Below are 10,074 nucleotides of genomic sequence, written 5' to 3'. Positions count from 1 at the left end.
AGGATATAGATAAACAGCCAGATGAAGAGATGAATAGGACAAGGTATGGGGAGGTGCAGTGCTTCCATGCCCTCTCTGGGCGTGTCACCCTTCCAGCACTTCCATGTGTTCAGCAACGTGGAAATTCATCAAATCTTTGTTGTTCAAGAGTTTTTATAGAGCTTGATCCCAGAGATCAGTGGGTGGAGCTGAAATTTCCAACCCTTTAATCACTTAGTCTTTCTGGTGAGCAGCCCCATCCTGAGGCTATCTAGGGGCCCCACCCTAAGTTACCTCATTAGCATAAACTCAGGTTTGATTAAAAGGGACTCATTATGAACACTCTTGGGCCTCCATATCTGCAGGTTCCACTTTCTTGGATTCAACCGACCCAGATCGAGAATCGAAAATACCTTATACCAATATCATATACTGTATTTGTGGGCTGCAGAACCAGTGGGTTTGTACGGCTGACTTTTCATAAACATGTGTTCCATGGGACTGACCTTGGGACTTGAGCATTTGTGGGTTTTGGTATTTTTTGGGATATGGGGGATCCTTGGAACTAATTCCCCAAGGATACTGAGGAAGGACTGTGACAAGACACTCCTATCAGGAACTCCCAAGGGTTTTAGGTGCTCTGTGATAGGAATTGGGGACCAAGACCAGATATATTTCATATTATACCACATTACCCCTAAAGTTTTCTGCTTTTCAGTTAGTTACTGCCACTGTTTCTTTCTTTTTTGGGGGAGGGGAGCAGCTGGCCAGTACAGGGACCCAAACCTGTGACCTTGGTGTTACAAGGCTGTACTCTAACCAATCTACTGTTTCTTTATGTGTGAAATAATGACTAGTCTTTCCTCTCCACTATTTTTGGCACCTGGTTTGAAGCCACAGGTGATGGTAGCTCTCAAATGTGTCACCGGAGTAATCCTCTCTCCTCTTAAATCCTAACAGGGAATAATTGCTTTCCTTCATATAAAGATTATATCTTCTTCTTATAAAAGTAAATCTTTACTATTTTTTTGTTTCATTTGGGAGGTGTGTGCAGTATATCCTGATGTGGCCGTATAGGTATATATCCTTTAATATAAATCGTTGTAAAACTTTAAAAGGGAATCCTGAGTTAATATTCTTCATTTTAAATTCTTTTGGTATGTTATCTTATGATTTTAGAAATAATGTTTTTAGGAATCATTTAGACCTGTTTGTTGTTTGAAAGGCTTCTTAATGATTATGCTCGTAGACTCTCTGCCATATGGATCCTGGGTTAGCATCCGTTTACCTGTAATCTGGCAGACACTGACATACTTTTGTTTTTTTCAGTTCTGACATTGAGGCTTGCATATAGAGTAGCAGTAAGGAATGATGTTTGAAAGGCTTCTTAATGATTATGCTCATAGACTCTCTGCCATATGGATCCTGGGTTAGCATCCGTTTACCTGTAATCTGGCAGACACTGACGTACTTTTGTTTTTTTCAGTTCTGACATTGAGGCTTGCATATAGAGTAGCAGTAAGGAATGATAATTTTATAGAGAAGGTCTGTTTGTATGTTCTTTGGACATGATTAATACCAGTAATAGCCAGTGCTTACAATTATTTTGTGTCATATACCGTTGCAAACATTGTAAGTATATTAACTCTTTGAATCCTCATAGCAGTACTGTGATGTATATACTGCTATTGCTCTGTTTCACAGGTGGGCAAACAGGTGCAAAATAGTAAAGCCCAGTGTCAAACACAAAGTGGCAGAGCTGGGTTTTGAACCCAGGAGTCAGGTTCCAGAATCCATGCTTTCAACCATGACTCTATCTATAGTTTTCTATTATATGCCGAGGATTATAGGACGTTGTTTTTATTTTATTTTTTGTTTATATATTATGTTTATATAGAACATTATGTAATATATATAATTATATATATATCTATAATCTGAAGAAATTTCTGTCATCATTCTCAACCTTCCTAATGCATTTATTTTCTGTGAGAAGGTGGGATAGTTTTGTCAAAAAGCTTACTTAGGGGAACATAAATTTATTTATATTTGAAATAAATTCATTTACACTGCTTGGAATTGTCTTACTAACTTGTTGATTTGCTACTCTTTCCTCCTTAAACTGTTCTTCCTGCGTTTTCTGCCTTAAGTATCAGTACTTAAATACAGTCTTATTTTCAAGGACCTTTGTGAATATTGAAAGCCAACAATTATGGGGAAAAATAACTCTGACCCACTTGGGCTAATAGGACAAGTAGAGAATGACTTGCCGGTTTTTGTAGATAAGATTGGAATTCCTTTTTCCTTACTGGAAATTCTTATTGGAATTTCTTTTTCCTTATTCCTATTTCCTGCTTGGTAGAGTTATTACTTAGAGATGTTCAGGTGCCAGCTTCTGACAATAAAGAATATAATTTTGCATGTATAAAGTTCAGATCTTAGATAATAATTTGCTTCAGAAGGAAAACCTTGAAATAACTAATTTTTAAAGTTATACTTTTATATGTGACCCAACATCTTTGAATTTACTATTTTCTTTCTAAAGCATATTGTCACCTGAAATGGAGACAGCAGAAATGTGGTTAACTCAAGAAAAGGGACAACTTTCCTCTACTTACCTCACAGTCTTAACTTCTTTCTTTCATGTCACATCGTCCTTGAAAAGTTTCTTTTTCCAAAAAGACTTTCTCTGAGTTTTCTCAGATAATTGACTAGTGTTTCTCTTTATTCTCAATCCTTTTTCATGGTAGTCACATTACTTTTGTGTGTATTCACCATTTTGTTCTATTGTTGGCATATGAGGGAAGGGCTTTCTCTTAACTATTTTGGTACAACCTTAGAGCCATACTGATACAGTATGTTGACTAGTAATGTATGAAATTGTACTTATTGTAAACATTTTGAATTATATAAATTTCTTCAGTAAATGTTGACTAGTAATGTATGAAATTGTACTTATTGTAAACATTTTGAATTATATAAATTTCTCAAAATAATTGACATATCTCAGTCTTCAAGGAATGGTAGAGTCTGAATAATTAATCAATAATATTCTTCATCATGATGTAAACAGAACTAATCACACTTGATCTAAGCAATGAAAAGAGGCAAAAACTGTATCATAGTCTTTTTAAGAAATGCTAATAACTAAAACAGAACTAAGCACACTTGATCTAAGCAATGAAAAGAGGCAAAAACTGTATCATAGTCTTTTTAAGAAATGCTAATAACTAAAACAGAACTAAGCACACTTGATCTAAGCAATGAAAAGAGGCAAAAACTGTATCATAGTCTTTTTAAGAAATGCTAATAACTAAAACAGAACTAAGCACACTTGATCTAAGCAATGAAAAGAGGCAAAAACTGTATCATAGTCTTTTTAAGAAATGCTAATAACTAAAGGTGTAAGGATGGGAGAATAAGGGGAGTGTATCAGTTGGGTTTTTAGATGTGAGGAACAAAAACAACTCTGGCTCATTTAAGTATTAAAGAGCTTGAGACCTAGACTCAACAGCTGTATTAGTTTCCTATTGCTTCTGTAACAAATGACCACAAACATGGTGGGTTAAAACAGTACAAATGTGTTATGTTACAATTCTGAAGGTCAGAAGTCTGAAATGGGTCCCACTGGGCTAAAATCAAGGTGGTATTCTCTCTGGAGTCTCTAGAGGGAGAATCCTTTTCCTTGCCCTTTTCAGTTTTTGAGGCTCATGGTCCCCTGAACACCTTCAAAGCCAGTAATCCCATCACTCTACACTCTGCTTCCCTTACCGTCTCCTCCTCTGACTCTCCTACCTCTCTCTTTCACTTATAAGGATCCTTGTGATTACATTGGGCATATATTATAATCAGTATAATCTGCCTTTCTCAAAATTCTTAATTTAATCACACCTGAAAAAGCCCTTTTGCGGGTAACGTATTCAGTGGTTCTACGGATTAGGATGTGGACATCTTTGTGGGTGGTGGGGGGGACCATTATTCTGCCTCCCATAAAAGCTCTGCAGCCTGGAGCAGTGCCTCTAATTATACTGTATAGAGCTAAGCCTGTGAAGACACTGTGCAGAACCTTAATTCTGTCCATAACTTGCATCTCTGACCTCTGATACCACTCATGCTGGCCCTCCATAACTTGCATCTCTGACCTTTGATACCACTCATGCTGGCCCACCACTATTGGAGATTGAATGTAGTTGATACCGCTGTTCAGAATGGATTAGCCGTAGTCCCTGCTTTCTCTCGTTAGCTGCCACTTAAATGTGGGGTTGGTGTGTTCATTGATGGAGCCTGAATCATGTGTCTGCACCTTAGCTAAAAGGGAAGCTGATAAAATCTATAATGGGGGGCAGATTCTGCCTTATAAATTGGGAGGATTTCTTAAAAATAGAAAGGGAAATTCAGATGCTGGGCTTCTAAAAAGAGTACCAGCCAGAGAGAGCATGTAAATACAGCCAGGAGTCTTTGGTGTGAGGATTCTATTCGATTTACAAACTCTCTACCAGAGATACACAGATGAATGAGATACATTTCTGTTTTTGTTCTGGTGCCAGCCAGAGCAGGAGTGGAAAGCCACGTTCATATGCCAGTACCCTAACATAAATCAATACTATTTCTCTCAGATCCTAACTGATAGGAAGCCAGCTCTGTTATGTGAAGGCTTTTCATCTATTTCTCACCTGTTTACCAAAAATTGCTATTGGCTATACCGTTGCCTTTCTAATGGTGACATGAGAACAGTTGGTGAGTAGGTTTTGAAGAATTCCTGTTTTACTCCAGTAGGTTATCAGTAGCGGTGGTATTGATACATAGCTGTGCTGACCATTGTGGTAGCCGCTATCCACATGTGGCTATTTAAAAAAATTTAAATTCATTTAGTTTAAAATGAACTAAATGAATTTAAACTAAATGAATTTAAAATTTGGTTTTTTAGTCACACTAACCATGTATCAAGTGCTTATGTGGCTAGTGACCATCATATGGGACACCCCATGTTTATACCAATAGTGTAGCATGTTTATTGTACGAGAGTCAATCCAGGAAAAATAAAATGTTTATAAGAATGTTTTTTACTCCTGATTATTGTTTCTTTTTCATACGGTGCTTTAGCATTCACAGTATTCATTCGCGTGTGTTACGTGTTCACTGACAAAACAAACCTTGCAAAATAAGCATAATTGACCCTCACTTTTCATATAGGAAATTGAAGCTCAGACACAAAAAGTCAAACAGCAGAGTTAAACAGTCCTCCAGGAAGTTTGGGATAGGGGTGTTACAGTATGAGTTACACTTTCAGAGATTAATTGAAGAAATAATATGTTAGGATGTAGTATGTGCCCTAAGAAGTCTAAAATTTAAAGGGTTCACAGAAAGGTTTGAGGTTTTATGAAGGGTATATCATCCCCTAAAAACAGGAAGAATTTTGTCAGGAACTGGAGAAAGATATTGCAGCAGAGAAAATAATAATAGTAATAATAATAATAGACATATGAAGAGTCAGAAGTGTCTGGAACATAGTTCATGAAGGGAGATAGAAGGAGACAAGGTTGGAAGTTTAGAATTCTTTGGTATGATAAATTTGGGAACTCTGTGAAAATGAAGTCATGAGACATTTAGGGAAACTGCCGAAAGTCCATGTAAGAGACAGTGAAAGTCTGAATCAGGATATTGAGGAATATCAATGAGATATATTACAGGGGTATAACCAATGGGATTTTAGTAACTGGTTATCTAGATATGAAGGGTAAGGGGAGAGGGAGAGTCATTGGTGATATTGAAGTTAGCCATGGGGAAATGATAGCACTTTTAATGAAAATAGAGAATTAAGGTATGGATGTTGAAGGGAGTATCTAATAAATACCTATGCCAAGATGCCAGAGTGGTACATTTGTCATCATTGAACCTGCATTGACACATCATAATCACCTAAAGTTCATAGTTTACATTAGAGTTCACTATGGGTGTTGTATATTCTTTGGGTTTGGACAAATGTGTAATTACATGTAACCACCATTATAGTATCACAGAGTATTTTTACTGCCCCCCAAATCCTGTGTGCTCCCCCTGTTCACCCTCGCCTCCAGCTCCTGCCAGCCACTCTCTCCATTGTTCTGCCTTTTCCAGAACGTAGTCTGGAATCATTATACTATGTAGCCATTTCAGATTGGCTTCTTTCACTTAGTAATATGCATTTAAGATTCCTCCATGTCTTTCATGGCTTGTTAGCTCATTTCTTTTTAAGCGCTTAGTCCATTGTCTGGATGTACCATAGATTATCTGTTCACCTGCTGATGGACATCTTGGTTGCTTCCAAATTTTGGCAATTGTGAATAAAATCTTCTGTGAACATCCGTGTGCAGGTTTGTGTGTAGACATAAGTTTTCACCTCCTTTAGGTAAATACCAAGGAGAACAATTAATGGATTGTGTGGTAAAGTAAGTTTAGTTTTGTAAAAAACTGCTAACCTGTCTTGCAAAGTGTCTGTACCAACTTGCATTCCTATCAGCAATGAATGAGAGTTCCTGTTGCTCCACATCTTCATCAACATTTGTTTTTGTCAGTGTTCTGGACTTTGGCCGTTCTGTTAGTGTAGTGGTATCTCATTGTTTTAACTTGCATTTCCCTGATGACATTTGATGTGGAGCATCTTTTTGTATGCTTATTTTCTATCTGTGTATCTTCTTTGGTGAAGTCTCTGTTAAGGTGTTTGGTTCATTTTTTAATCAGGGTGTTTATTTTCTAATTGAGTTTTAAGAGTTCTTTGTATATTTTGGATAACAGACTTTTATCAAATGTGTTTTTTACAATTATTTTCTCTCAGTCTGTGGCTTGTCTTCTCATTCTGTTGACATCTTTGCTTTCTTTAGATCAATTCCTTGTACTTTATTTTGTTATGTTGTCCCTGTGTCAGAGTTATTTTACTCTTATTCTTGGCATTTCCAAATAAGTCACATAACACTAATTTTAATTCTAGTATCTTCTCATATTTTTGCTTTCATTTTTATATCCTCCTTGTTTAGAATTCTGTTAACCTGGGCCGGCCCGGTGGCGCACTGGATAAGTGCGCCGCTTGGGAAGCGCGGCGGCGCTCCCGCCCGAGGGTTCGGATCCCACATACAGACCGGTTCCTGCTCACTGGCTGAGCGAGGCGCGGGAGCAACACCGAGGGTTGCAATCCCGTTGCCGGTCCCCGGTCCAGTACGGGGGCAACACTGAGGGTTGCGATCCGTTGCCGGACACAGAAAAAGACAAAAAAAAAAAAAAAAAAAAAAGAATTCTGTTAACCTTACTTTTCTTATCTGTAGGTACAAGCATCTGATTACTTCATTGTGTCTTCTGGGGTACTTATCTAACCATTTATATGTTGAGATACTAATTTTATTAAAAATTGCTTTATTTTTATTATGTATAAGGCACTTATTCATTTTAAATGTGTTAAATAGTTTATATTATTGGTGTACTTTATTTCAGGAAGGTACAGACGTTGTTGCAAAGAATGGGTTATTTAAAAAGAAAAAACACTGGGTCCAGTGGGGTTAAATAATTGTTTATGTTTAATGTAAGAATTGAAATGAAGGGAAATAGCTTTCTGGTTGTGATGGCTTAATTTAAATTTCTTGTTTAGTTCATTTAGGTTTTTGAAATTATTCATGTTCTGTTTGAGGTTTCAGATTTTGTATTTCTGTAGAAATACTTAGTATTCTGTATATACTACATAGATCCCACTATCATGAAAATAAAATCTGGATTTCAGAGAGCCAAGTAAATGATCATGTATTTCTCTAATTGACCAAATAAAATGATAGATTCTCTGAACTTAAAAGGATGTATATTGGGCTTGCCCGGTGGCGCACTGCTACAGTGCGCCGCTTGGGAAGCGCGGTGGCGCTCCCGCCGAGGGTTCGGATCCCACATACAGACCGGTTCCCACTCACTGGCTGAGCAAGGGGCGGGCGCAGCGCTGAGGGTTGCGATCCTGTTGCCGGTCCTGGTCCGGTACGGGCGCGACACTGAGGGTTGCGATCCGTTGCCGGACACGAAAAAAGACAAAAAGTGGCCCCCAGAGCTTTGGAGTTTACACCCCTAATTTCTACCCCACTGTGTCCTGGGAAGGATTTAAAACATCTCTTAAAAAAGCAGTGCATGCACTAAATTAATGCCGCAATAATGAAAGAAGCAGAAAACAGTGGCCACGGAAGAGGCCAGTCTGCACCCCAAGCCTAATCTAGCAGAACTGCAGTGTTCTAGTGAGAGAGGCCACGGTCCCAGGGACACAGTGATGTGGTTGCCTCAGCTCTCGGCTCTGCCACTCCGCTGCAGCCTGGAAAATCAATAGAGAATAGGGGAGGACAGCAGGTGGGGAAGGAGAGGACACAGGACCTGAAAAGTGTCTTCAGATCCTGGTGACACTCGTGTGGCAAAGGGAGTGGACACTCCCGGTTGCTCCCGAGGGCAGAAGAGTTGCTGTACGTAAGGATGAAAAGAGCCGCATCTCAGGTGCGCAGACGCAGGCTTCCTGGCCGCTGTGTCATGTTTGCACCCGACTCTCTAGGTGCCTGTAACCCAGGTGTTCTGTGGGAGCCCCCAGTATGCGGACGCTTGCTGAAATTATTTCCGTTAGTCCCTGTGTCCTCTGGCCCAATATCTGCCCCTGCCAGCTGTCCCAGGACTCGGTCTCTTTCCCGTTCCCTCTGGCGCCTCTGGAGTGAGGCTCACACCACATACAGCCATCACCCTCCCAGCTCCGCTGCCCACTGCCTCTTTTGATGTGACCACTGCAGAGCATCTTCCAGTGGCCCAGGCCAGCCGTGACTCCCCCACTGCTGGGGAGGGTTGCACAGGCCTCCCCGTACCGGACCGGGAACCGGCAACGGGATCGCAAGCCTCGGCATTGCTCCCGCGCCTCGCTCAGCCAGTGAGTGGGAGCCGGTCTGTATGTGGGATCCGAACCCTCGGACGGGAGCGCCGCCGTGCTTCCCAAGCAGCGCACTATCCAGTGCGCCACCGGGCTGGCCCCTGGCAAACACTGTTAGGCACTGGATATATAAGGTTGAATAGGACAGTCTCTAGTGGAGGAAATTTGTAAACAAATAACTTCATTGTAGTATTGCAAGTGCCAAAATAGAAGTGGACATTAAGATGCACTGGAGGTACTTGGCCAAGCCAAGGCTCTCTTACAGGAATTGCTGAGTTTTAAAATATGATAAAGGGTTAACCAGACTAGGAGGAAAGTGGGAGGACATTCCATGTTAAATGAAAGCATGAATAAAGATGCTGAGGGGCAAATAGCAAGGAATTACAAGTAATTTAGGTTTATTGGATCATCAAGGGTAAAGCTATGGGAACTATATGCTATGCTAAAGAATTTGGGTTTTATCATGAAGTATTTTCTCTCAATTCTTTTCTACTAAAGTGCAACTAAGGTCACAGGAGATTGAACATATGCTTTGGAATTGTGGCAACAATAATCCACACAGACCTGCTACATGTTTGGAATTTCTCCTGATGTATTTTATTGCTGGAAATTACAAAAAGAGTTTGTGTTTTATCATGGAATTGATTAGTGTGAGTTCTTAGCTTCAGTTTCCTAATTTATAGAATGAGGATAATAATTAGGATTGTTGAGAGGAGTAATAATAACTATAAATGATGATTATGACAGTGACAATAATGGCTCACAATTTTTGAGGGCTGGCTTACTGAGGAACAGTCCTAAGTGCTTTACTTCTATAACCTCATTTAATCCTTAAAACATCTCACTGACGTAGATGCTTTTGTTTTCTCTTTCCTCTAACAAAACTGGGGCATAGAGAATTAATTCACCTAAGGTTACACAGCTATTAAGTGGCAGGTCTTGGTTTGACCCCAGGCATTCTGAATACAAGACACTCAACCACTATATTATACTCCCATTCTCTGAAATCAGGCATATAGAACATTTAGCATAGTACCTGGCACTTAATACTTATAAAAAGCAATGATCACGGGCTGGCCCGGTGGCGCACTGGAGAGTGCGCCACTTGGGGGGGTGGCGACGCTTCCGCCGAGGGTTCGGATCCCATGTGGAGACCGGTTCCCGCTCACTGGCTGAGCGCGATGCGG

Source organism: Galeopterus variegatus, unplaced genomic scaffold, assembly GCF_000696425.1.
Source record: "Galeopterus variegatus unplaced genomic scaffold, G_variegatus-3.0.2 Scaffold358, whole genome shotgun sequence".
In the NCBI taxonomy this organism is placed as follows: Eukaryota; Metazoa; Chordata; class Mammalia; order Dermoptera; family Cynocephalidae; genus Galeopterus; species Galeopterus variegatus.
The sequence above is the reverse complement of the archived record's forward strand: the minus strand, read 5'-3'. Positions refer to the sequence as shown.